At 35.7% G+C, this 27,484-nt stretch overlaps 1 protein-coding gene across 4 annotated transcripts in view; it reads left to right on the forward strand.

The window, feature by feature from the left end:
- Positions 1–585: 585 nt before the first annotated feature.
- The window catches only part of TAFA2 (TAFA chemokine like family member 2), a 551,862-nt gene continuing 524,963 nt past the window's right edge, over positions 586–27,484 (forward strand). For 2 of the 4 annotated variants that reach the window (XM_074269783.1, XM_074269782.1), the window contains exon 1: positions 590–2,297. The gene's annotated coding sequence lies outside the window, so the exon portion shown is untranslated. Of the gene's footprint in view, positions 2,298–27,484 lie in introns of all 4 variants that reach the window. The other 2 variants (XR_012482540.1, XM_074269784.1) reach the window with 2 other exon arrangements.

Raw genomic sequence — 27,484 nt, forward strand, 5'->3', positions numbered from 1 at the left:
TTTGAACATTTGAGCAAAATATTAATTAAGAAAATTATAAAAAGCAAGGATTATTTAAAATTTGTTTTTTTTTTTTTTTATCCCCAACACCTAATATGTCTGTCATATAACAGGTCATTAATAAGTACTTGATGATTGTTTTATGAAGTTTTATGAAGAGAAGGAAATTGCCTTTTTTCTGTAAAAAAAAGGAAGTATCACTACATAAAATAGAAACTATTGGTGTTCAGGATGAACTTTTCTTAACATTTTTATTACCAACTAATCGGAAAAAACCCTACCCAAAAACCAAATTTCTATGAGAAAAATCTGACTTTTTTACAGATTCATCAAGGTAAGTTGGCAAATACCTTAGTGGAAATCCTCTCTTGGGATTTCTTTAAGGTGACATCTGCATAAAAGTAATATTCTGGAACCATAGAATTTCTTTTTTCTCTCTGTCAAAAGGAAACTGAACTCTAGCCACCTCAGTTCAGATTTCTAACCCTATTCTCCCTCTGGAGGGAGACACAGTCCAGCTTTTATATCAGATTCCATTTCTTCCCTTCTCATCTCTCTTTCCTTTTTCTGTAGGACCATTGTTTCTTTTCAGCACGCGATAGTAGCAACTTGCAGAATTGACTGTTGGGGGAGAAGCTGAGGCGATGCTGCCGGATCTTTCTATCCCATTTTACTGCTAAACTCAGCCAGGAGCCGAGGGTGCTAGAGACTTCTGGAGTTTCAATTGGATTTTGTTGGGCTGTAATTCATTTCTAATTCTTGGGAGAAATAGGTGGGCTAGGGTCTAGATAAGATAGCAAAACTCTGCCCCCAGAGGACTTTTTCTTTTCTTTCTTTTAAATCTCCAGTTTCTTTTGCCTGTGCAGTTTTCGAAGGAAGGACAGGGAAGAAAGGTTTGTACATCTCATACGTTGTAGGTTCCATTCGTCCTTTTTTGGGGATTTGTTTCCTTATTATCGCCCCTCCTTTTCCCTTCCTTTTCTCCGTTCCTGGGGTCTCTAGAGAAGTGACATAGACGACCACCTGCCCGGCTGTATTCGACGTTGGGACTCACACCTACCTTTCCTCTCTGGTGACAGTGCCAGTAGTAGTTGGGGGGAGGGGGGGACGCAGGTGTTGGCACTCAGTAAACGGCAGGTTTCCTGGGACCATTCGGAACAGTCTAGAGCCACTGCAGCTGTCCAGGAGTTGCTGTTATCGGGACTCTAGGAGCCAGAGCAAAGTCACCGCAGCTGGAGAGAGAACGAGCTACCAGGGACCTGCCAACAACAACCTTGCTACCAGAACCAAGGAATCAGGGTATCTCCGGTAAGGGAAGAAAGACGTACTAGGAGAGCCCGAGATCCCTCGGGTTTCTCACAGTGCGTCTGCCCTAGAGCTCCCACAACATCTTCCTTGGCTACTCACCGGGTGAGACCCCGGAATCTCGGTATGCCCGGGAAACTAGACAATTCATGGAAGATGCTGCTTTCTTGAAGGTGAACCTACAGTTTGTCTTTCCCAAGAGAAAGAAGGGGAGAGGGAGGGCGGAAGGAAAGAACAGAGAGTTGGTGTGCCTGCTTGGGTGTGAGGGGGAAAAGGAGAGAGAAAGAGAGAGAGAGAGAGAAAAAAAAAAAGCAGCTTGTGATGCATTAAAAGCAAACAAATCGAGACCGGTATAAGAGAGGTAATCGCTGCAAGAGACTCTTAGATTCCGGCAGTTGAGCTGGACCTCACCGCTACTCCGAGGACCAGTGGCGGGGGCTAGCTGAGCTGTCCAAGGTTCCAGGACTTGGGCTTTCTCAATCAACAAATCTTTTGATTACTTTGGCGCTGTGGGAGCAAAATTAAAAAAAAAAAAAAATTTAAAGAAAGAAAGAAAAAAAAAAAAAAAAAGGAGAGGGAGAAACGCGCATCCTATCCACCACCTGCTTTGGGGATTCCGGTTTAGATTTCAGGAAATTCCTGAAACCTCTCTCTGCCATCCAAAAGGAGGAAATACACTCTCGCACATACACACACGCACTCGCACTCATACACACGCACTCGCACTCATACACACACACACGCACACACACACACACACACACACACACACACACACACACACACACACACAGACACGCGCGCGCGCGCACACAGGGTCACACTCATACGCCCGCTCCAAGCACACACCATCAGACCGCAGGTCCCTATGCCCCTGGATGGTGAAGGCGGATTGGGATTTGGCAAGCGATGCAAGAACTCTAAGTCTGGCGCTGGCCCCCGGAAGCTACTGGAGCATCACTAGGTGTTGTCACCGCGAAGCGGGGCTGAAGGTAGGTGTGACAGCAGCCACTTCAGTTCCCTCCCCAGCTGGAGGTTCCGTCAAGGGGTGGGGTGAGAGGGACTGGCCTGGCGCTCTAGTAGACTAGGACAACCCTAGCGGATTGTGATGGTGGGAGAGCCCACCATCCTCCTCTCCCTTGGTGGTCTCGGTCTGCAGTGGGGCACATACGGGTTGAACAGTGTCCTACCTTCCTGCCCAAAGAAGTGCCATTGTGGACACTCAAGGGAGAGGGGAAAGTGTCGGGTACACGTTCTAGAGACACAGTTGAGAGGGTTCTACGAGGGGCTCCCTCTTTCTGCTCCCAGTTCCTTTGCTCCTGAATTGATCAAGGATCAAAGACTTGGGATCCCCAATCTCAGATCAGTCCCGGATTGTAACCATATTGGACTCCTAATAAGTAGAGTCTCCTACTAGGAAGGATCAATGGCATGTGTCAGGTCGTCTTTTTGAAATCCCCACTTTCTGTCCACTTCTGATTAGTTAATTCTCCGGCCTGTCTGCTCAAGGTGGGGCGCTTTAGTGAGATTATCGATTTCTCTACCCAACTATTTTCCTAAAGCACCGGACTGGTAAGCTCCGGAGCCTCAGATATCCAGAATTACAATTGCTTGGAAAATGATCTCTCGGGTTTCAGGGTAACGAAGTAAAAAGAATTAAGAATCGTTTCAAGAACAACGTTAAGAAAAAAATGACTTGGAGAACCTGTGGTTCTTAACCTCTGCTTTCCGGACGAATACACCCCCAATCGTGGGAATGATATCGGAATTTTCTTTCGGGATTGTTTTGCTGATCCTTCCCCCCTCCCCCCCTTTAAACAGCTCAGTTAACCACTAAGTGGTAATTTCTTTCAGGCTACTGACTCTTGCTCACTTCGCAGTGGGGAATTAGTTCGCTATAACTGGTACCCAGGATAGGAAAGTTTTGCAATTGCGCCCTATTTCTCTGAGAACAGTGGGATTAGTTGTCTAGCCTCTCCATGCAAAGACAACACAGCTGGAGCTCTCTGTGTTGTTGTGCTTGCTCTAGTTGGAGCCAGCACCTTCCTATTCTGTGTATTATCTATCTTCCCGACCAAGAGTTAAATAATTGCCTGAAGCACTTAGAATTAGACTTGTAGTTACTATCTGGGTCTTGAGGAGAGTTTGGCTTGAGGCAGTTCAGACAGAAAGTAAAACACCTTGCTCTTGGGAGCATGGAAGGAATCTCTTATAGACTCTAGTACGGTTCTTAAATGTGAGGTGTGTTTAATCCTAACTCTCCAAGTCCTTTAAAGCACCGGGGTGTTTTAGGGTCTTCTCTCCTCACCTGACAGATTTAAATAGTCATTGACTAAATGATCATTATCTGGCTTCTGGCTTCTCAGCTAGATTGCTTGAGACATCAAGATTCAGACTGTTAGCAATTAACTCTTTACAATGGCTCTATTAGGCAACATAAGCAAAGGCAAATCAGGAATTAATTTCAGATTTCTTGCTAAAGTGTCAAATAAAAGAACTTGTGGAAATTGGAAGCACTTCTAATGCCATTTTAAAACAACAGCACAAAGATTTTCTTTACTAGCCCAGTTTTCTATATTTGCACATTTGCTGTCCTGGTGAATCTCGATCAATTTCAAAATTGACATTCAAGTTTTCATTTTAAAAAAATCACACATAATCCAATTCCTTTCTTCCTCCTTCCCACTCTATTTTGATCTTTATAACATCATGGGGACAATTGTTTTGATCTTTAGCTTACTATTGTCCTGCTTTTTAAAGATAAGCTGCTACCTGTAACCACACTGGACTTAAACATTATTATCATTTTTCTGATTCCTGTGTGAAGAAATAGATTGCATTATTTATAGATAGAGAATGAGAGCAGTGTTACTACTTACTGAATACTTAGTCTGCCTGTAGTCAAGCATAGGGAGACTTTTAAGTGAGAAAAATATACAGTTGGGCTATGTTGCCTGGCTAGCAGTGTATAGTTTTTGAGATGAAAGACTTGATTCTCTTAATACTATTTTAATCAGTATATTCAGTAGACTGCAACTAATCAAGAAAGTGCATTTGGTCACATGCTTGCACATAGCATATATCTCTTAAAGAGAAACCAGACATTACATTTGACACCTGTACTGTAATTATATGGATTGTGTTGGAAATGAATACAGGTTTGGGAGTGTGTGTGCTTTTATATATATAAATTGGAGGTATTGTAGCAATGACAAAAATGATGTAAAGATGTATTGATGTAAAATGATGTAAAGATGTAGTTTGTGGAGAAAGGGAGCATTCTGTTTAGTGACTACATTTGCTAACAACCAAGTTTCGAAATGTAATGATGTGGCACTAAAAATGAACTCTGTTTTTAGATGAAGCTGTTTTATTCTTTTCTGAAATATAAAATGTTACAAGCTAATGAAGACATCAAAGTTCTTAACATAATATCCTATATAGGATCATAACTTTCTCCCCTTTACACTTTTAAAAATCTAGGAGTCCTTAATGATCTTATTTTAACAATGACTCTTTAATAAAATATTTTTAATAACAGTTCAATATTAAAGTTGCATTTTAGTCTATCACTAATGACAACATGAATTACCTGTTACAGGTAGAGTTTAATAAGCAGCATCTATCTCTATTGTATTTCTTAGGCATTTCCCCCTTTTTGTCTAATATAAGATATCAAATGAGTGCTCTTGTCTGATCATGTCTGTATTAAGCCTTGCCTATATAAATTGACAAACATTTACCCATCTGCCATACTACTTGATCCAGAAATACTTGAAATCACCACCAATTTCTTTATCTGTATTTGAAATGATAAAACTACCAGAGACCAAACAGTTCTGTGCCCCTGTTTTTACTTCTGCAGTATTTTATTAGGGATGCCTCATTAAGTCACATTATTCTGCAGCTGTTTTGCTCATTGAAGATTCAAGTAAAAATAGGGAACTTTATTGTGCAATGCAGTATTGTTTTCTTGGTTAAAAACTGTAAGTTAAAGCAGAAGTATACATCTAGCAGATTCTCCTGTGATCTATTCCTGGCCTTTACAGATGCAATTCATCAACCTGTATATTAGTAGGATTCCATCAAAACAAAGAAAATTAATGCATTAAAACTAATAGATAAAAAGACTGGAGCTGGATATGAAGGCCAAATCGACTGAAGAGATTTCATATCTGAAAAATTTATATACAAGCACATTTCCACTCTATTTTGAAAATCACATTTCAGAAAATACTTTATGGATATAGCTAGTGTGAGCCATTGATTTTTGTACTTCTGTACATGGTAAATCTGCCATTTCCTCTGGACATTTAATGGTTAAAGATTATGTTTTGTTGTTCTTAGTTTTATAGATTTAAAGACAGAAAAGATCTTAGATACTATTTGGTGCAATCCTCTCATTTAACAGATTGGGAAATTTAGGTCTAGAGAGATTAAGTTATTTTTCCCCAAGTCATGTAAGTAGTAATTGAATTTGAACTCAGATCCTTTCATTATGGGTCAAATGCTTTTTTCATTGTACCAGGCTGTTGCCTTCTTGGGAAACTACTTGAACTTTTGCTTCAATTATTACAATATTAATTGTAAGAACATTCTGAATTGCAATATCATGTATGATTTTTAGAGAGTAAATTCTGTATTTAAATTGAGATCATTATCTCAGACAGGAGCAGTAGGATACAGCAAATACTGCTAAGCAGTCTTTGTTAGGCTCCTTTTTGGTGGATGCTCTTTTTCTGGAAGAGTTTGGGCAAATGGAATCTATTCATTGCAATTCTTCAATGTTTCCATTTGTAAAATTGGAATAATCCTACATAGCATCAGTTACTTTATGAAAATCACTATGAGAATTAGTTAGCCATGGTCTGCTAAGTACTTTTAACACTTTGAAAAAAATACTATGAAAGTGCATTTGCTATGTTAATAGTTTTACTTATGATATTCCATCATGATACTGATTGGGTATTAGGAGACGAGACTATCAACAACTTTATGAGCTTTTCATGCCCTGTTGAGAGGTGTTCTATCCATCCTTGAATTTGTGAGAAATAGTATTTGACCCACTTGCTTTCCCAAGTCTAAAAGGATCCTTGGCACAACAAGGTATCTTGTAAAGCAATTATCTCATTCAAGCTCCTACTATGTTTTTTCTCCTATTTTGTTTTTGTAGATATTTTGACTCACCAGGCTCGAAATGCAAAATTAAATTTTTAAAAAAAAATGCCTTCTGTGCAAGAATGTTTGGGGATATGTTTATTAAAAAAGCGATAGGGAATTTTGATACATTTTAAGCACTGAATATCTCAGTATGCAGTACTTATTAAAGATAGACCTCCGCAGTCAAAACACAAACCATGCATAACATTACAGCATTTATTTTGTTCTACAAATTATAGCTACAGATTTTTCCAGAATCAAACTCAGACTGTACTAAAAAAGCATATTAGGTTGCCAAAGACCACCCACTTTCAATGTGTAAACCAATACACACTTCTGTGAGCATATGCTGGGTTTGAGACTCACTCATTGATAGACAACCCTGAAAATAGCATCAATGGTAATTTAGCCTGCTAGCAATTGAGAACTCTGCCCATTGGAAATTCAGACATTTAGTTTGTTTGGGACTAAGGTGAACCGTGAACAAACCAGCAAAGAGGAATGTATTCCGTTCTGTTCTTTGTAATTCATAAGGGCTATGATACTCTATTGCAGGAACAAAATTTATGTTATCCTACCAGATAGAATGCTTTTAATCATCTCCTTCACCCTCTTAAGTTACATCCTAGGAGTTGTAATTGTTTTTTGATTTCCCCAGACTGGCCACTTAGCCGAAGGCACATTTACCAGTACAACCCTTAGATTCACAATTCAATTTATATTTATATTGCTTCTTTTAGAGACTATAGATCTAAGAAAACTCTTTCAAGAGAGATGCAGTAATGTGATAATATTGCATGCTGGCAATTGTGGTGGGATACTGAATACTGTACTTTGACAAAATGAAGACAGCTGGCCAAACAAATTTTCTTTGCTCTTTTGTCTCCTGGGGTGTCTGAAGATCTCTCTCCACATGATGCCTGGAGAGTTAAAAAGGAGCTTTTGATAAATGTAAGATTTGTTTTACTAAATAACTTCATATTTCTTGCAGTAGCAAACCAGTCATCTGTATAATTGCATGTATGTGAGTGGGTAAGTGGGTTGACCTTTAAAGGTCACAAACCTCCTAAACCTTTTATTAAATGGTGTTAATTGGCAATGGCCTCCAGTAACTGCATGTGGTTTCCTACAGTTGACCCTCATTATACATAGTGATAATATCTGACTTCCATTATAGAATTGTGCAGCTCTTTCTATGGAGATATTGTTTAGCAGTGCTATGGAAAAGGTTCATAATAGTGTGAGTAAAGAAAGTTTTTTGGAAAGTTTAAATTTATGCCTAAGACCTGAAAGCATAATATATCATTGGCTATGATGAATGATATATATATATATATATATATATATATATATATATATATATATATATATATATATGTATATATATATATACATATATATATACTATTTTTAATACTATTACTTATATCTGATATTTTTATATATAGAATAAAACTTTTACACTTTTTCATTTCTATACTCTTCTATGATTTTCTCCCTTGCTCCTTTTTCTGTCTACATGGAGAATTTTCAGTGATAATCGACATAAAACATTCAGACATATCAACACAGTTGCCTCTTTCCCCTTTTCTATAATAAAGATCAGGTCTGTAGTCAGTAAGTAGGTTATATCATCTGTCCTTGACCATCTTTTCCTTGTACTGTAGTTATTGGACTAGTGTAAAGAGAGAAAGAAAAAAGGTTACATGAGCACAGAAATCTTAGCAACAAAGCTCCATTTTTTGTTGTCAAGACAACAGAAGAATTTTCAATAAAAAAAACCAAGAAATATTTATTAAACACCTACTATGTGCCAGGTGCTAGAGACATAAGTACAATGGATGATGCACTTGTTACTCATTTAGGAGAAGGATAGTGGAAAAGGCTTCTTCCAGATAGTAGTCCTTCAGCTGAGTCTTAAAGGAAAAAAGGGATTCTATGGGTTGAAGATGAGGAAGCAGCACTTAGGAGATTTCTAGTGCAAAGACAAGGGAGGAGAGTTGGAGTGTTCTGTGTGAACACAGAGAGTGAAGGAGAAAAAAAGGCCATTTTGATTGAATTTCAGAGTGCAAGAGAAGTAAGATAGGTTGGGACCAGGTTGTAAAGAATTTTAAATTTAAGCAGAAGTCAAGAGTTACTCGGAATTATTGGTAAGGAAAATCACTTTGAGAACAATGATGGACTAGAGACCAATTGGGAGATCATTGCTATCAAGTAAGTGAGAAGTGATGAGGAAGATTATGTGAGAAGAGAGAAGATGTTACATGGGAGAGATATGGATATAAAAATATGGCAATAGACTAGATGTGTGGGGTGAGGGAGAATGGGGAGTTGAGGATGATGCAGAAGTAATGAACCTGGGATACTGCAAGACTTTTTTAGACTATAAACTCCTAGAGGACAAGGACTAAATATCCCACAGTTCTGTTTATTACAACATAGATAAAACATGCATTAATCCTTTTTGTAAGTGATGGTAATAGTGATTGTGATGGTGATAAGGAGATTCACATGGAGAGTGAATCTGAATGTTTCATTCATGTTGGTGATATTTTGTTCTTGACTACTCTTCTTGTTTGTTTCTTTATCTGAAATGGTTTTTTCTTTCAGTTTTATATAGGATAGACCTCTCTAGACACCCCATTCATGCCTTCCTTCTTTTTCTTTCTTCTCTTAACTCTTGCAACTAAACAGAAACTTCTTTAGGGGTCGAGTGTAGTCTCCAAGAAAGGTTTTAGTTGTAAATGCATTTAGCTATCTAGTTCCTACAACCAAAAAGAAAATATAGCAGAAATTGAATATAAAGTCCATAGGGTGATTTAGTTTAATGTTTCTCTTCTGTTAGATAACCTGCAGCTATTTTTTGGTAAATCTATAGGAGTAAACCTTAAAATGTTTTGTAAATATGACTTATTAGTAATAATACTAGATTATGAGCTCTTCAGTCAGTACACAAACATTTATTAAGTGCTTCCCATGTGCCAGGGAGTGGTGTGAGGGATGGAAGACTGGGAAAAGCCTCTGGCAAAGATTAGGATTTGACCTAAATCTCAAAATAAGCCAGGGAAACTGGGAGGCAGAAGTGAGCAGACAGAACATTTTAGGCAAGGGGAAACTTTCAAAGACTCACACTACATCTTTTTATTCAAAAAGATTTTGGTACAATGTGTCATAGAATCAGTGGACAAGGGGTATGCTGGAATCAGCTTGTACTATATCAAGAGACCCAATTGTTAAATATTTAGTGTGAGTATTTAGACCTCAGAAATGGGCAAAAATACAAATCAATGATGGAAAAAATGTTAATTCAGATTAAACATAAAAGTATATCAGAAACTACATGTTTTTGGGTGAAGTCTTGTTCAACATTTATTAGCACACTTGGGAAAATATATGGGGAAAAGTGAGGTTTTTTAAATTAAAATTTAATTAAAATTAATTAAAATTAAAATTTTATTTTCAAAACATATGCATAATTTTCAACATTCACCCTTATAAAACCTTATGTTCCAATTTTTTTCCTCCCTTCCTCCTACCTTGTCCCCTAGAAGGCAAGCAATCCTATATAGGTTAAACATATGCAATTCTTCTATACAAACATACACACACACACATACGCATGAAATGCACAATTCCACAATTATCATGCTGCAAAAGAAAAATCAGATTAAAAATGAAAAAAAATAAGAAAGTGCAAGGAAACAATAATAAAAAAGTGAAAATACTATGCTGTGATCCAAGATTCAGTTCCCATAGTCCTTTCTCTGAGTGCAGATGGCTCTCTTCATCACAAGACCATTGGAATCACCTCGCAGTCAGAATTGATCATCATATGCATAATCTTGCTGTTGCTGTGTACAATGTTCTTTTGGTTCTACTCACTTCACTTAGCATCAGTTCGTATAAGTCTCTCCAAATGTCCCTGAAATCATCTTGTCGATTGTTTCTTATAGAATAATAAAATTCCATGACATTCATATACCATAACATATTCAGCCATTTCTCAACTATGGGCATCCACTCAGTTTCCAGTTTCTTGCTACTACAAAAAGGCTGATACAAACATTTTTGTACATATAGGTCCTTTTCTCTTTTTTATGATCTCTTTAGGATAGAGATCTAGTAGAGACACTGATGGATAAGAGGGTATACACAGTTTGACAGTCCTTTGGGCATAGTTCTAAACTGGAGAGCTAGGTTTTTTTTCCTTGTGCTACTACCTTGTTCCAAGTCTAGTCTTGGAACCTTGTTCCAAGTCCAGTTATTACTGAATCTCTGCCAAAAATATACTCCACCTAAACCATTTTATCTAGGAAAATTCCTGCTCATTATGTTATGCTAAGGTTTATGTGGGAATAAATTCTTTCATTAAGTTGCTGAGAAGTAATTTAGAAGAAATGACATAACCAAAGTCATGTCTCCCAGTCCCTCTCAGTCCCAGTCCCAATATCATTTTAATATTATAATATTCACTCTCTCTCATTACATATTAATCAATCAGAGTCAACTGCCACCATTAAGGAATACCCTTAAGGAACACATTGAGTGGGTTCCACAATTGGTCTTTGACAATCAAGAATGTCACTGATCTTTTATTAGTAATATGCTAGCATTATTAATAAAATGATTAGTTACCAGATGTTATGTCTCTTAAATTTTTTAAACATCACACATCACTCCCAGTGGCTATCCAGTGAAATTTTTGTTGCTTGGTGTTTTTATGAAAACTAAACCCATACATTGCATCTACTTTTTTCATGAATATTGCTATTACTATTTTGAAGTCACGTTCCCTATAAAGGATGTAAATTATTTAAGGGTACCATCCTTTCTCCCCGCTCTAATATAGGTGGTTTAAGCATATCACTCTGTGTATGTGTGTGTGTATGAAATATTGAGTTGGCAGACTCTGTCAGAAAGAGTTTCAGAGATTCCTTTGTACCTTGGTCATTCATCTGAGGCCCAGAGTTTGGTTTGTAGTTCTTCTAGAGCTGATCAAGTTCAGAGGAATGGATCACAATAAGCATGCTCATTAGAGACTGATTGATAAGCCAGAATGTCAATTTATTTATACTGATAGATTGATAATTTTAAAATTTAATTATTTATTATATTATTAATTATAAATTTATATTTTCCTTTTAAATACCAAGTAGACCAGATTGCTTATTACAGCCTATTAGCATATTCTCCTTTGAGTAGAAAACCAATTTATAGCAATATATCAAGAACTTTTGATTTGTCCATATGAAGTGATAGAAAATTTCTTTGAGGCTTATAAAGGTTAATTGGATTGCCTGTAGTCCTCAGGTGGAAAGTGTCAGGGACAAGATTTAAACATGGGCCTTCCTGTGCTCTATCCACTATGGGCACTGCCTAAGGTTAACTTAAGAAATCACATTAAGTAAAATTAATTAATTAATTATTGTTAGATATATCAGTTGCCCAGATGTTACAAGTTCATTAGGTGGTTGCTATTTCGATTTTCAGAGATATTTTGAAAATATCTATGATAAAACTGTTACAAAGAGGATACTGGAGGGAGAGTCAGGAAGTCTCTCCTCTTGGCTCTGGTAACAACTAGTTACAAGCCCTTTTGGCAAAGTTGTAAAACCTCATTTACCCCCATTTTCCTGAGTTCTTTGATTGATGGGTTAGACAAGATGAGTCTTAAAAATCTCTTTTAGTTGTAAATTTCTAAGAAATTATAAACGTTCTGAAAAGATAGAGTTTTAAAAAAATGTAGTCATGATATATAGTTATGATTATGAGGGTGTGAATCTATTAAATGCCCTTATTCTATCACCAAAAATATTTTCACAAGGAAAAGCACTATGGAAATCTTCTTTTTTCTTGTTTCCTATTTTTCTGCCTTCAATTTATTTGCCCTCCCATTTTCTCATCTGGTTGAAGTACTTCTTTCAAAATCTTCATTTTTTATCAATTATTTTCATGTAATTTCATCATTTCTCATGCTTACACTGAGAATAACATTATATTTGCTATTATCTGGTTGTTTTCTTTCCAAATGAAGATATTTTTTCCTCTTCTGGAATCCAAATTCCTAACAGTTAACTTTATGTAAGCAGACATCGGAATTGTAATTATTTAGGGATTGATTAAGTAGATTGCTTTATTTCTGGTTCCTTTCTGTTGTATGTACTCCTTTGAACACTTTATTGTTCATTATCACCTCTACCAGAAGGATAGGAAAAGAAATTTTAACCTGGCAGATTATATATTCATGAGCAGGTTTGGTTAAATAAGAAGACTGAAAGTATGTATGAAAGCAACTAGTTTGAATCATCATTGGAACTCATTTCTCCACCAATAAAAATGGATAATTCTTGTAAAAATTGCTTTTCACTTTTCTATATTTTGAATAGATGAAATGCTTTATACTAAATTGCCTAGTATTTCCTAATAAGATAGAAGGAATATCATATTATTTTAGTCATGCTTTTTTGGGAGGAAGCTTAGCTTTTTTGCTGGTGATTATGTTAAAAACTAATAATAGAAACTCATTGTTGTGGAAATTTTAAGATTTACAAAATTCTTTCCTCAAAAAAAAAAAACCTTCAACAACTTTGAAATACATAGTATAAACATGTTATATATAGTTGGTCTGGACCTGTGAATTCTTTGGTATAGAAAAATCATAGTGAGAAAAGTTCTCCTATGGTAGCTATTATTATTGTTATTACCAATGCATGTCAATACATACTCTGCAATTTAGAAAGTTGTGGGTGGGCACTTAGAGTTTACATAGCTTGCTCAAAATTATAAATACAGCCAGCACTTGCCACAAGTAAGATTTAAACCCAGATCTCCCTGACTTCATGGCCAGCTCTACAACAAATTTTATACTCATCTTACAAATGAGCAAAACTACACAATAAGGAAATCAACTATTAAATGGTCACACAGTTCATATGAGCCAAGATTCATACCTAGGTCCCCTGATTTACTAGTCTAACATTCTTCTCTATTCAGCTGTCTTTTAGTGGGAATAGGTAATTCAGATGATAGACTTCAGATCTAATATGAATTATTAGTTCATTTTACTTTTTGCTAATAAGATATTTGGACTTAATGTATTTTCCCCATCCAAATAGAAGGTGGAATTATATAATGAACAGAGTATTGCACTAGGAGTGGAGAGCCAAATTTGAGTACCAGCTATATCACTAATGGAGCCAACTAGGTGGTGCAGTGGAAAGAGAGATTGGAGTAGAAAAGACCTGAATTCAAATGCAGCTTCAGACATTACTAACTCTGTGACCCTGGACAAGTCACTTTGCCTCAGTTTTCTAATATGTAAAATGAGCTGCAGAAGAAAATGGCAAACCAGTTCTGTATCTCTGGCAACAAAACCCCAAATGAGATCATGAAGAGTTGGACATGACTAAAATGACTGAACAACAACAACAATGTCACCAAATATTTGATCATGGACAATTCATGTAATTTCTCTCAGCTTAGTATCTTTTACCAACTACTCTATTTTACTGGGTTGTCAATATAATCTCACACTCATTCTTGAACTCTAGGACCATGCATACTAGAAAAAAAATTGTGAAAGATGTTTCTTGCAATTAGAGAGATTACCATGTCCTATAGTGAGGTAGATAAAATATATATGATGACAAATTTTATTTGATTTAAAAAAATTTATTATAGCTTTTTATTGACAAAACATATGCATGGGTAATTTTTCAACATTGGCCTTTGCAAAAACTTCTGTTCCATCTTTTCCCATCCTTCTCTTCACCCTCTAGATGGCAGGTAGTCCCATACATGTTAAATATGTTAAAGTATATGTTAAATACAATATATGTATACATATTTATACAGTTGTCTTGCTATACAAGAAAAATCGGATTTAGAAAGAAGGTAAAAATAACCTGGGAAGAAAAACAAAAATGGAAGCAAATAATAACAGAAAGAGTGTAAATGCTTTGTTGTGGTCCACACTCATTTCCCAGTGGTCTTTTGCTGGTTCTGTTCATTACTGATCAGTTGGAACTGATTTGGATTCTCTCATTGTTGAAGATGGCCTCGTCCATCAGAATTGATCATTATATAGTATTGTTGTTGCTGTGTATAATGATCTCCTGATTCTGCTCATTTCACTTAGCATCAGTTCATGTAAGTCTCTCCAGGCCTCTCTGTATTCATCCTGCTGGTCATTTCTTACAGAACAATAATATTCCATAATATTCATATACCACAATTTATTCAGCTGGACATCCATTCAATTTCCAGTTTCTGGCCACTACAAACAGGGCTGCCACAAACATTTTTGCACATGCAGGTCCCTTTCCCTTCTTTAATATCTCTTTGGGATATAAGCCCAGTAGGAACACTGTTGGATCAAAAGATATGCACAGTTTAATGATTTTTTGAGCATAGTTCCAAATTGCTCTCCAGAATGGTTGGATCCGTTCACAATGTCACCAACAATGTATCAGTGTCCCAGTTTTCCCACATCTCCTCATCATTCTCTTTTCCTGTCATCTTAGCCAATCTGAGAGGTGTGTAGTGGTATCTCAGAATTGCCTTAATTTGCATTTCTCTGTTCAATAATGATTTGGACACCTTTTCATGTGGCTACAAGTTTCAATTTCATATGATGAAGAATTAAAATGAGGATTTGTGAGGATCAAATAAAATGTGTAATAAAGTTTTGAAAAATATAAGCAAGATTTTTATTACAATGGGGACTGTCCATCACTGAGCAAGTTGCCTTGAAAAGTAAGCTTTCGGTGTAATTTTTAAGTGTTCAAATTGGAGGTTTGTTGAGAAGTTGACTCCTGTTTTGGTCAAGATATTGAAAATACCTACCAACAACACAAACTGATTGTGTAAGTACTATCAGAGACATTGTATTATGTTTGTGGGCACAATCAAATTTCAAATTAATACATTACCTAAATTCTTGATTTGAATGAGCCATTCTATTCTTTGCTCACAAGGCTGTTTCATGAACATGTTTAGTTGATCATAAATATCATGGTCAAATTAGATACAACCAGTTAAGATTAATAAATCATCTATAACTCATGGACAATTTCATCCAAGTGGTATGAGATTGGGTAGAAAGTCTATGTTAAATTGAAACTCTGATGTTCTCTGCACATTAAAAAAAAGTTTTTTTTTAAAGAAAAAAATAGAACCCTTGGGAATATTCTGAGTATAATTCTTGAAGGTAAATAGGTACAAAGAAACCCCAGAGGGACCTCATTTAGCTAGGATTAATGGTGAGATAATCTGAGAAGGAGGGAGATATCAATCAATGAACAAAGAATTTATTAAGCACCTGCAATAGCTAAGTGCTGGAGGCATAAAGACAAAGGGAAATAAACCCTATTCTCAAGGCGTTTATATTATTAGGAGTGGGAGTTAAGCAACATGCATTAGAAGGAAAGGAATGAATAGGTGGGGATGGCAGATAGCAGTGGAGAAAGACCTTAGAAGGAGGTGCTTGAGCTTGTTCTCCTTACTCAGGTTTGAAAGCTGGGTGCCATCATTGATTCCTCATTCTCACCCTCCCTCCATATCCAATTTGTTGCCAAAGTATATCAGTTTTACCTTATAACATCTCATTTATATATCCTATTGTCTCCTCTCACTGCCATCATACTGTTATAAGTATTCACATCTTCATACCTGTTTTATCAAAATACCCTGCAGTTGATTTGTCTGCTTTGTCTTTTCCCCATTCCATTCTATTCTCTATTCCCCTGACAAAGCAATCTTCCTAAAGTGTAAGTATGACCATGTCATCTTCCTTCCAGACTGTTCACCATTTATCCATTACTTCCAGCATCAAATGTGCCCTCATCTGCAGTACCATCTTTGTGCCCTCAAGGAGTTTACATTCTAAAGAAGAAAAACAGGCATGTTTTATTTTGTATTTTCCTTCTGAGTGGGCAGGAGTGTGCTTAAGCAGCTTCAAACCTAAGCTTAAGCAGATTTAAACAGGTAAATTATTACATTTTCAGCATGAACATTTATAAGTCAGAAATCTGCAAAATATAAATCAAGGCTTGACTTATTATTTTGTTGATATCCTCCCTTAAGAACTTAATAGAGAAAATATTTTCAATGTAGATTAAACTTAAAAGTGTATCCTGCATGCATTTTTTTTTGGCTTGAGGAAATACCAGCACAATATTGTATAATATATGTTAAGCAAATACAAAGACATTTTTGTAAGGAATTTTTGTAAGCTCTTGCAACTATAGAAATCAGGAAGGTATCTCCTAGGAGGTGATGGACAGCTCATCACCTTTGAAATCATTACCTTTTATGTCAAGGGTATTCCCATTCTTCCTGTAACCCAGATTTGAAACCTTAGCATCAACTTTGACTCATCTTTCTGATTCTCACCTGTCACATTTAATCATTTTCCAAGTCTTATAGTTTCTACCTCCATGACACTTTGCACCTGTCTACTTCTCTCCATTTTCCCACAACTATCATAGTTCAGCACCTTTTGCTTGATGATAATATACTCTCTGTTGTTCTCCCTACCTTAAATCTCTCTATTGGTCAATCAATCCTGGTTAGTTGAAAGTAACAAACCCAACACACGGATTTGACTGTATAAATTTCCTGCTCAAAAAACTCCATTAATTTCTTTTTGCTTCTAAGGAAAATCCCATATTCCTTTATTTGGCACTTAAAGTCTTTTATAATTTGGCTTTCATTTATCATTCCAGGATGATTAGAATTACTCCCCTTCATAATAAAACCTGACATTTATATTGTGCCTATATGTGCCAATCACTGTGCTAAGGACTTTACAAATATTGTGATTTTTCATGACCATCCTGAAAGGTAAGTTCTATTGTTATTTCCATTTTACAGATGAGATAATGGAGGCAAACAGAAATTAAATGACTTGCCCAGGATCACACAGCAGGTATGTGTCTGAGGCAAGAATCAGTGCATGCAATAGCCTTCAAACTGATTTTCAAACTTCATTCAAACTGATTTTCCTTGGATAACATTCTCTTTCTCCCTTCCAGGCTTTGGCTTCGCCAGTCCCCTCTTACCTAGGATTCTCTTTTTTCTCACTCATGCCTGTTTGACACCCCCAGATTCCTTCAGGACTCAGAGTTCCACTTTCTTCATAAAGCCTTTTCTTATTGCCCCTGTTGTTAGTGACACTCTCTACCCCCATTATTGTGTATTTATTTTGTACATACTCTCCATTTATTTGTTGAGTATGTAGGTTGTCAATAGAATGTAAACTCGTTGATGCCAGAGATTTATATTTGTATTCCCAGAACCTTACACAGTGCTTGGCACATGGAAGGCTCTTAATGAATTTTGTCCGATGATTGATTGGGGGACTAGATTAGCATTACAAATGTTCAGGATGCCGCACATATCCTCATACACCTGGGAGTATAATTCAAGGTTTCTGATTATAGTTCAGTGGGTTTTTTTTTTTTCCATATCATCTCTCCTGGAAGGCTATTTAGGGAGTCCCTAAATGACCTGTATGTAGTTACATTATTCTCTCAGGCAGGGAAAATGTAATCCTCTAGTATAAACCTAGAGTGGTTTTTTCTCTCTTTTTAATTCAAATCTTGTTTCTTTTTCATAAGTTGGGAGAATCAGGTTCATTAATTTCAGTACATAGAATATCATTTTCTCCAATCCACTATATGTAGACAACCTCTTAAGGTTAAATTCCACTTCCCCAGCTCTCTTCCCTCCCCCAGTAACTTTCACAGTCTGAACAATAATTACTTCTTTCTAGGACTTAGATGTTAGGACTTCAAGAGCTATGATTTGGATCCTTGGGGCATATAAGCAGCAATAATGAGTTTTTTCCAAATGAATTTGCCACCTTATAACTTCAAAGTGAACTTCCTCCTGACCCCTATCTTCCTCTCTCCTTCCTAAAATAACCTTTCCAAAGGAACTGATCATTTGTGAGTTTGAAGATGTAATGAATTTCTCTTTCATGGAGATCTACCTTTTCAGTAAACATTTGTTAATGTTATACTGGAGGGTAGGTTTTGAGTCAGCTACCATCATTGCTCTGGCATCTGTCCTGGTACAACTGTGACCTAGGCTCATGTCCCAGTGAGTTCATTATATAGAAATGTTTAAATTGCAGCTTTCTAAATGATGTTGGGAGTTCTCATGCTTTTCTTCCAGTGTAATATGCACAATAATAATAATCAAGGATTAGATTCAGAAAGGTCAGTTTGGGTGAATGACTGAAGCAGCTTTTCTCTTCCTATAGAATTTTTCCCTATAATCCTTATTATTATTATTATTATTAACATTAACATTAATAATATAGTAATGTTAATGCCAGAAGACTGTAAAGTATTTTTTCTCTTAATTGCTTTGGCAGGTTCTATTGTATAAAATAAAGTGGGTGCATTCAAAAGCAATGACACACAATCACAATTGTCGACCTCGGTTTTAGAGTTTTCAAGGTGACTACAGTGTGATATAATTTTTGGCCTCCATAACTCCCAAACTCAACATTTTAGGCATAGGGAGGAGGAAAATTGAGACCTGTGGCAGAGAAAAAAGCACCCACATTGCTTTAATCATAGCTCTTTAAGTATCTTAGTATTTTGACCATTATTCACTTTATTTCACCAACTTTCCTTGGAAACAGAAGTTCCTGAGATACTGTCATATAAATTAAGTAAGTCTTCAAAAAGAAATCTGTGTTGTGAATCGCATATGGGATATATTTTGATTGCTCTTGTCACTGACTTGACTCATCATCCTTCAAGGAATTTGCAGCTAGCTATTCATTCATCTTTATCTTTCTAATGATCATATTCATAATTTATATTAAACTCTCTGGTTGTTCTACTTTCCAAATTTTTTACCTATTGTAGCATCTATGGGATTGCAAGACATTGATATATTCCAAATTGTAAAAGTATTTAATATAGCACCTTGAACATAGCAGGTGCTTATATATTTGTTGGCATGATTTAATTTTTTCTTCTCTATTGCCTGGAAACCAAAATTTTCATATAATTTTTTCATATAATAATATAGTAATTTAATAAAATTAAAAATTTTGAGTGTTTTTTGCATGTTTCCTTGATTTCAGCAGTATCAAGACCTGTTTTTTTTTCCTTTCAAGTAGAAAGGCAATCTGACTGAAACTTCTTGTTTTGGATACTTGTATTGACAACTGAATGGTTTAAGAAACACTCCATGATCAAACAAATAATGTGAGTCAGAAAAGATTTAAACTCAGGTCTTTCTGATCTCAAAGTTAGTTATCTATCCACTACATTATGTTGCTTTTTGGGGGTTGCTTAATAATTGATTAATCTACTATCTCTGTCTTTGCCTCCCTTTTACACAGTAGTACTCTTTCTTGCCTAAGCAAATACCTCTATATGTACAACTAATCTTATTCCATCTGAACTTTTCCAGCAGATTTCCCCATTTATCATCCCCCTTCTCTCACTTATCTTTAATCTCTCTTTGTCTGCTAGTTGCTTGCTTACTTCCTACAAAAATGCCTATGTCTCCACCATCCTCAGAAAACCTAAATTCTCACTTGATCTATCCATCCCCTCATATCCCTCCTCCTTTTTGTGGCTAAACTCCTTGAGAAGGTCATCTAATCGATGCTCTTGCTTCTTTTCCCTCTCTCCCTATCTTTAAAGTCTGGCTTCTGATCTCATCATTCAACAAAAACTGCTTTTTCAAAGTAACCAACAATCTCTTAATGACCAAACATGGTCTATTCTAAACCCCTATCTTTCCTTCTCTCTGTGCAGCCTTTGGCATGATTGATCATTCTTTTCTCCTTGATTTCTCTCTTTTCTCAAGGTTTTAATGACACTGTTTTTTTCCTGGTTATCCTTATATCTATCTAGGCACCCTCCATTCTTCTTGACTGGATTTGTATCTAGACCATGTCCTCTGATTGTGGGGGTCCCACAGGGCTCTTATCTTGCATTCTATTCCTTTCTCCATCTAGACTATTTCACTTGGTGATACCATTAGCTCCCCTGGCTTCAATAATAAGCTCTATGTAGAGGTTTCTCAAAGCTACTTATTCAACCCTAACTTGTATGTTAACCTCCAGTCTTGTATCTCCAGCTGCCTATCTCAAAATGAATGTCCTGTAGACATCTTAAGTTCAATATGTCCAAAGGGAACTCTTTTTCTTTCCCCCAATCCTCTTATTTTCCTAATTTCCTATTACCATCAAAGGTGCTACTATTATTTCAGTCATCCCAGTTCAAAATCTAGGTATCATCCTTGATTCCCTGATATCTCACCTTCCATATCCGATCCAGATCCGATATCCATAGCCAAGGGCTATGAATTTTACTTTCACAACATCTCTTCTTTCTTCTGATATTGCCACCAGTCTAGTGTAGGTCCTCATCACGTTAAACTTGGACTGCTGTAATAATCTGTTAGTTGGTCTGACTGCCATAAATCTCTCTCACTTCAGTTTATACTCTGCTTAGCAGTCAAATTGATCTCCCTAAAGCACAGGTCTGACAATATTAGCCCATTCCCCTAATCGATAAACTTCAATTGCTCCTTATCACATCTAGGATCAAATATGAAATCCTCTGTTTGGCATTCAAAACCCTTTATAACCTGGCTCTATCCTACCTCTTTAGCCTTCATGTATCTTATTCCTTCCAAGTACTTTCTGATTCAGTGACACAGAACTCCTTGCCATTCCTCACACAACACTTCATTTGCTAGTTCCAGGCATTTTTACTGGCTGTCCCCATGTACTTAATAAATGTTTATTGACTGACTGACTGATTAAGGGAAACACTACAAACTGGAAAAAGTCTATATCATAGCTACAAGGATTCAGACCCTACAGCTAAATTCTTTATGATTGTCAGTCAATTTATGTTACATTATATTTAACAATCTTATTACTTCTTGCTTCCCTCAAGTTTATCAAGTTTTCCTGAATCTCTAAAACATTTTCTTTATATTTGGTGAGGTATATTATAAAACCTATATCTTTTCCAGGTTCTCTAAAGGTGCTAAAGACAAATTATAACTTTTAGAGATCTGGCATTTTTATATACATGCTGAAGATGCTCCATTTCAATTAATTTCAAATTAAGGTCTACTGAATGGGATTGTATTTACAGACATGAATATGATTATTTCTATCCCTACTCTTCTTCCTCCTTTCCTTTCTCTCCTCAGCTCTGTATGTGAAACAAATTCAGATTTTTACAATTCTCTAAGTCATGGCAGGAACAATTTCTATTCATGTAGTTGAAGTAGTATCTTTCCTAAAAGATAGGGAAGCTGGTCTTGAGATTTGACATGGTCCAAGGTGCTAGATTCTAGACATTGCTATGGTTTCCTGATAACACAGGGTATAAAAGATAAGGTCTCAAGGAATTAATGCTCTTCAGATTTGGTAGATGTTTTAGCTTTATCAATCAAATTTTAGGGAATATAGTAGATAAAGAGAACCTACGGGATTTCAGACACAAACCAGAATAAGCTTTTTGTACACACTTGCCAAGAATCTGAGAAGGAAGCCCAGAGGTTTATTGGATTTTATGGGTTTTGGAAAATTCATATACTTCCTCTGTGTATCCTGATGGCTTTCATTTACTTAATCACCTACAAGACAGCTTTATGTAAGTGCTCAAAATGGATTGTCCAATCATTTCACCCCTGAACTCTTATGACTTTGTGGGATCCTTCTCCTTGGAGCTTTAGTCCATAAAGACCAGGCTCATTGCAATTTTTGGCAGATACCTAAGGGTAGTCAGAAGAAATGACAATAGAGTTAGGGAGCTGCAAGCTCTCTGAAGCATCCACTCATAACACTATTTATAAAAGAGAAGAGGAAAAGTAAGGGATATACATTTTAAGCATTTATGTGTTTAATCAATAATATTAACCTGTATGCTATATGCTATGTCTTGTGTGAAGCATTTTACAAATTTTATGTCACAAATTTAATCTTTACAACACTACTGTGGAGTATACATTATTATTATCTGCATTTTGCAGCTGAATAAACTCATGGCCCCTATTTACACATTGGAAGACAAAAAGTTAAATGATTAGCTCATGGTCATCCAGCTGATAACTGAAGCTAGATTTGAATGTAGGCCCATACATCTATTCATTGAGAAGCAGTTGCTCACCTGCAATTCAGTCCTAGTTGCTTCTGAACTGGTGACATAAGGTCTTACATTATGACATTAATTTAGAGCCAATTATCAGTTAGGTGATTTGAAATGGTCCCACTAACAAGATGGCTAGGGCATACAGATGTGCAATAGTTTGCAACTCTTTTGGAGGCTGAGACCTCTAGCCCCAACTCTAGCTCCAATACCCTACTTCCTCTAATGAGCCCTAGTTAAGAGGACCTGACTTTGAAGGGATTCTATTTTGCTTAGTTAGCTGAAGGCTGTCAGCATTTGGCGATATTATTATTTAACTTCACAACTGGTCTTTTGTGAGGAACCCTGGTCAGTATTACTAAGTTAAATAACCAGATTGATGCCATTAAAAGAGTGGTAGAGCTTGGTGATTGCAGTTCCAGAATTGCATTGCCAATGTGTACATAGGGTTCAAGCAACTATATTATTATGCTGAATGTGGGACCATATGATCCCCTTAACTAAGAATTAGAATAATAGATATTTCTATATAATAGAGTCTTTTATCCCAACCACAGCACACACATATCCTACTCTTTGCTGGCAAATTGACCTTCTTGGCTCTCTTGGGGTTTGCCACTATTAAGAAAAAATTTTGTTATCATGCCCCCTAACTCAGGAGGTAAGGTATTCCACCTTAATGAAACCATGTCCATAATAGGAAGAAAAAGAAAAATTCTGTCTTGTGATTCCTTAGATCTAACCTACCTCAATTGATGGGTCTCCTTTCTTCTGAATAATTTGACCTGGGAAAGCTGAGGGGTTACTGAAAGGTAAATTTTGGTATTGAGAAATACTTTCCCCCCAATTATTATTTTTCATTGGAAAATCTACTCTGAACTGCAAATATCTGGGTAACACTCATTATATGAACCAGATCACTAAGATCCTATACTTCTGAAAGATGTTTGGAATTTCTTTTTGGTTCTCTTCCATATTTGGTTACTCCTTCAGGAGGAGAAAACATTGATTGTTATTTCTTTCTTTGTTTAGCTTCACTAAGCTCTTTCTTCAGCACTACCTACCCTAGGCTTTTTGAGTCCCTGAGATCATGATAATCCAGGAACAATTCAAAAGCTATTTCATTGGTGTAAGTCCTCCAGAAGATTTTATGGGTTTCCATTATAAGTGGTGTAATATAGGAACAATATCAGGGAGGCAGATAGACTTTTCAAGTTAAACTTTGTGTGTGTGTGTGTGAAATCTATCTATCTATCTATCTATCTATCTATCTATCTATCTATCTATCTATCTATCTATTTATCTATCCATCATGTAATCTATCCTAAAGCTCAATTATTGGCAACCTGGATGGTCAGCAAATGCTTCATTTAGGATATAGCACCTGATATGAAGAATTGAGGAAGCCTAAGTAAGAGATAATAGTAGAGAAAAGGAGAGAAAGCATTCCAGGAATAGGGCCAAACAAAGAAACATATATGAAACATGAAATGTTTATGGAACAGCTAATAGGCTTGTTTGTGAAATAAAATTAATGGAAGAAAATGCTAGGGAATAAAAGTGTAATAGTTCAGAAAGTTAACTAAAGATCAGATAAAAGCTTTATTGTTATTACAAGCCATGATAGTGTGAGATTAATTGGCAGCACTCCTGTCAGCCAGGTAAGCTTTGAACACAATTTTATTTCTTTCTGTCTCTAATTGCCTCTCCTTTCTCTCTTGCTCCCCCTATCCATATAGATATATACTGACACATACATATACATACATACATACATACATACATACTTACACACAGTGTAAAATGAAGAAAAAATAGAGCACAAGTCAGTTTGGATCAGCAGCCTCCTTGGGATATAGGGCAGAGTAAACTTTTGTCATTGTAAATTATCCTGTCACTGAGCTCAGGGGAGTGGAACAAGGCAAGTTTGTTTTTTCTCTGGCTAGCATAGGACGGGAACTTGGGGGTAAGGTGGATGTGACTCTCATTTTACAATGAAATACAGGTTAGTTTAAAGATGGCACCACTGATGTCAGAAGGGGAAGATATTGGACTCTTTCTCTGCAGGAAAAAAGATATATTTAGAAAAATAGATTGGAGCTGATTATGGAAAGCTTAGCCTAGGCATTTCTATTTTATCCTAGAGCCAAAAGGGTAGTACTGAAGATTTTTGAGAAGTTCATTTTCTTAGAAATATTAATTTGTTATCCCTTTAGAGGATAATATGTCCTTAGAATGGAGAGTCAAAGCCAATTTCTCCTTCAGTTCTATAAAATCTCCATTTGAATCTATATTAATAATAGCCCACTTCATGTAATATTGCATATGACAACTTTAAGTTAACTTTAAAAAAGTACTTTACATATTTTATTTGAGTCTCCCAACCACTCTGTGAGGTGAGAGGGTGCTTTTAATTTCTTTTTTTATAGATAAGCCAACTGAGGCCGAGATGTCATGAAGGGTATCTATATTCAGCTAGTTAATAATGTGCCAGACTTCAAGGCCAGGTCTTCCTGACTCCAAATTTAGAACTATCCACTATGTCCCACTGCTTCTCAGTTGAGAAATTTAATCATGCTTTGGACCATTAAAAAAAAACTTCCTAGTGAAGATTATAAAATTATACTTTTAATCAAGTGCCTTGCTGGAGTCCAGAAGGTCTAAATCTTGATAGAGTTCAGTGACTATATTGGTCTTGCTCTAGGCCACAGCCATTTGCAAGTCATATCCTAAAAGAATATATTATATATGAAATATTTATAAATAATAATTATTCAGATCATATTTTGGTGAAAAGAGTAGTCTGTATCAAAATCTATTCTGCAATTGAATATCCTTGGGCAGATCACAAATCTGTTGAACTTCATTTTCCTTCCCTGTGAAATGAAGGGGTTAAATTGTATTTTTGAAACTTCTTTCCACCACTACTATTTGTGATTTTTTAATTCTAAGAATTTGAATTATTTTACATTGCAACTTTTATAGACAGAACCATAACTACTCAGATTAGTGCTTGAGACAATTGTGCACTTAACTCCTAAAGACAAGTTTTATGTGTATATGTGGATATGTGAAACACATGTATTTATGTTTTACATACACATGCATAATATGCACATGTAAGTATAGGTAAGAAACCCCAGGATATTGCCTAATGCTGAAAAGAGAATCTTTGGACATCATCCTCAGCCTGGGCAGGAGATTAATTAGGATATGGCTGACTTGGTAGAAAAAAAAGTTGGTTCTCTGGTAGCTTCTTATTTTAATTAATTATTGTTGATAAGGAGGTGCTAAGGTCAGTTGTTGCCAGAGGAATGTTGCTGAAAGAGTGCTGTTAGTGACCTTTAAGTTTTCATGACTAGGGATAAGCTTTATCTTAGACTAGTTTATCTTAGTTATATCTGTCATATAAAATTTTTAAATGAAGAACCTTTGCAATTGAAGAACATTTTTGTTTGAATATAACATTAAATATATTACATTTGCATTCCGTAGAGTGGAAATAGGACCAATGAGTCCAAAGAATTTATGCTCTGCTATTTTGACCTGTGTGAACATGGCCAAGTCACCTCACAAATCTAGATTTTAGTTTCCTTCTCTATTTAGTGAGTGGGTTGGATTAGCCAATCTTTAAGATCAGCTTTAGCTCCAAATTCTATTTTCCCATATTCTAGTTATTAAGTGAAATCATCAGGGTTGGAAGGAGAAAGAAGGGATGGTCCAAGCTATTATTTGAGAGAGAGACACATAAAGGAAAAAATTAGAGCCTTGCTGAGTCAAATCAAATTCAATATGAATTTAAATTCTAGCAGGGAAGGTCAGAGGCAGAAAATAGAATAAGAAACTGATCTAAATCCAAGGAAACTGATATGGAATAGGAAGAACACACTTCAATGAGGAGCTGCAGATGTTGCTGAAATTACTGATTTATTCTTTTCCCCTAAGGCAAGAGGTCTGCTTCCTCTTTGCCCCATTGGCAATTGTTGTTCTGTGGTTGGACAGATGGAACCATTGCTGCAATATTTTAAAAAAATTTACAAGATACTAAATAATGCAAATTTGACTCATAAACAGAAAAAAATTATATACTTATGTTTTGTTATTAGCCTTATCCCCATCTAAAAAAAAAAAGAAAAAAAAAGAATAAAAATGTTTTAATGTTTCCTGAGTCCATTCATTCACTATTAAAGATGGTTAATACATTTCATCATAATTCCTTTAAAATTGTGATGAGTCATTGTGTTGTCCAGACTTACTAAGTCTTTCACAGTTGATAATATTTATAACATTTCTATTACTGTTTAAATTGTTCTTCTGGTTCTGTTCACTTCATTTTGTATCAGTTCATACAAATTTTTTCAGGTTTTTTTTAAACCATCCCTTCATTGTATTATTATGATTCTATTTTATAATATATGTCACATATAATAATATATTGCATATACCTCATTTTGCTGCCTTTACTTAAGCTTGCCTTCTTTTTGTAGATGAAACCTTGTAAAAGAATAGAAAGATTATGGAATTTAGAGTTAGGTCTACATTGGAATTTCACATCAGCTATTGAGTGATTCATTTAAGCTTTCTTGAGATTCAGTTTTATCATCTGTAAAATGGGAGCAATATTACCTCTATTATCTACTGAGCAAGGTTGAAGAATTGCAAGGATGAAATGAGATAATGTATACAAGGTACTTTGCACATACTTTGGGATGCTATATAAATGTTGATTGCTGTTATTAATGAAGTGCCTGGGATCATTTATTGATTTTATATATATATATATATATATATATATATATGTGTGTGTGTGTGTATATATATATATATCTATGTGTATATATATATATATATGTATATATATGTGTATATACATATATACA

Source organism: Sminthopsis crassicaudata, chromosome 5, assembly GCF_048593235.1.
Source record: "Sminthopsis crassicaudata isolate SCR6 chromosome 5, ASM4859323v1, whole genome shotgun sequence".
Taxonomy (NCBI): domain Eukaryota; kingdom Metazoa; phylum Chordata; class Mammalia; order Dasyuromorphia; family Dasyuridae; genus Sminthopsis; species Sminthopsis crassicaudata.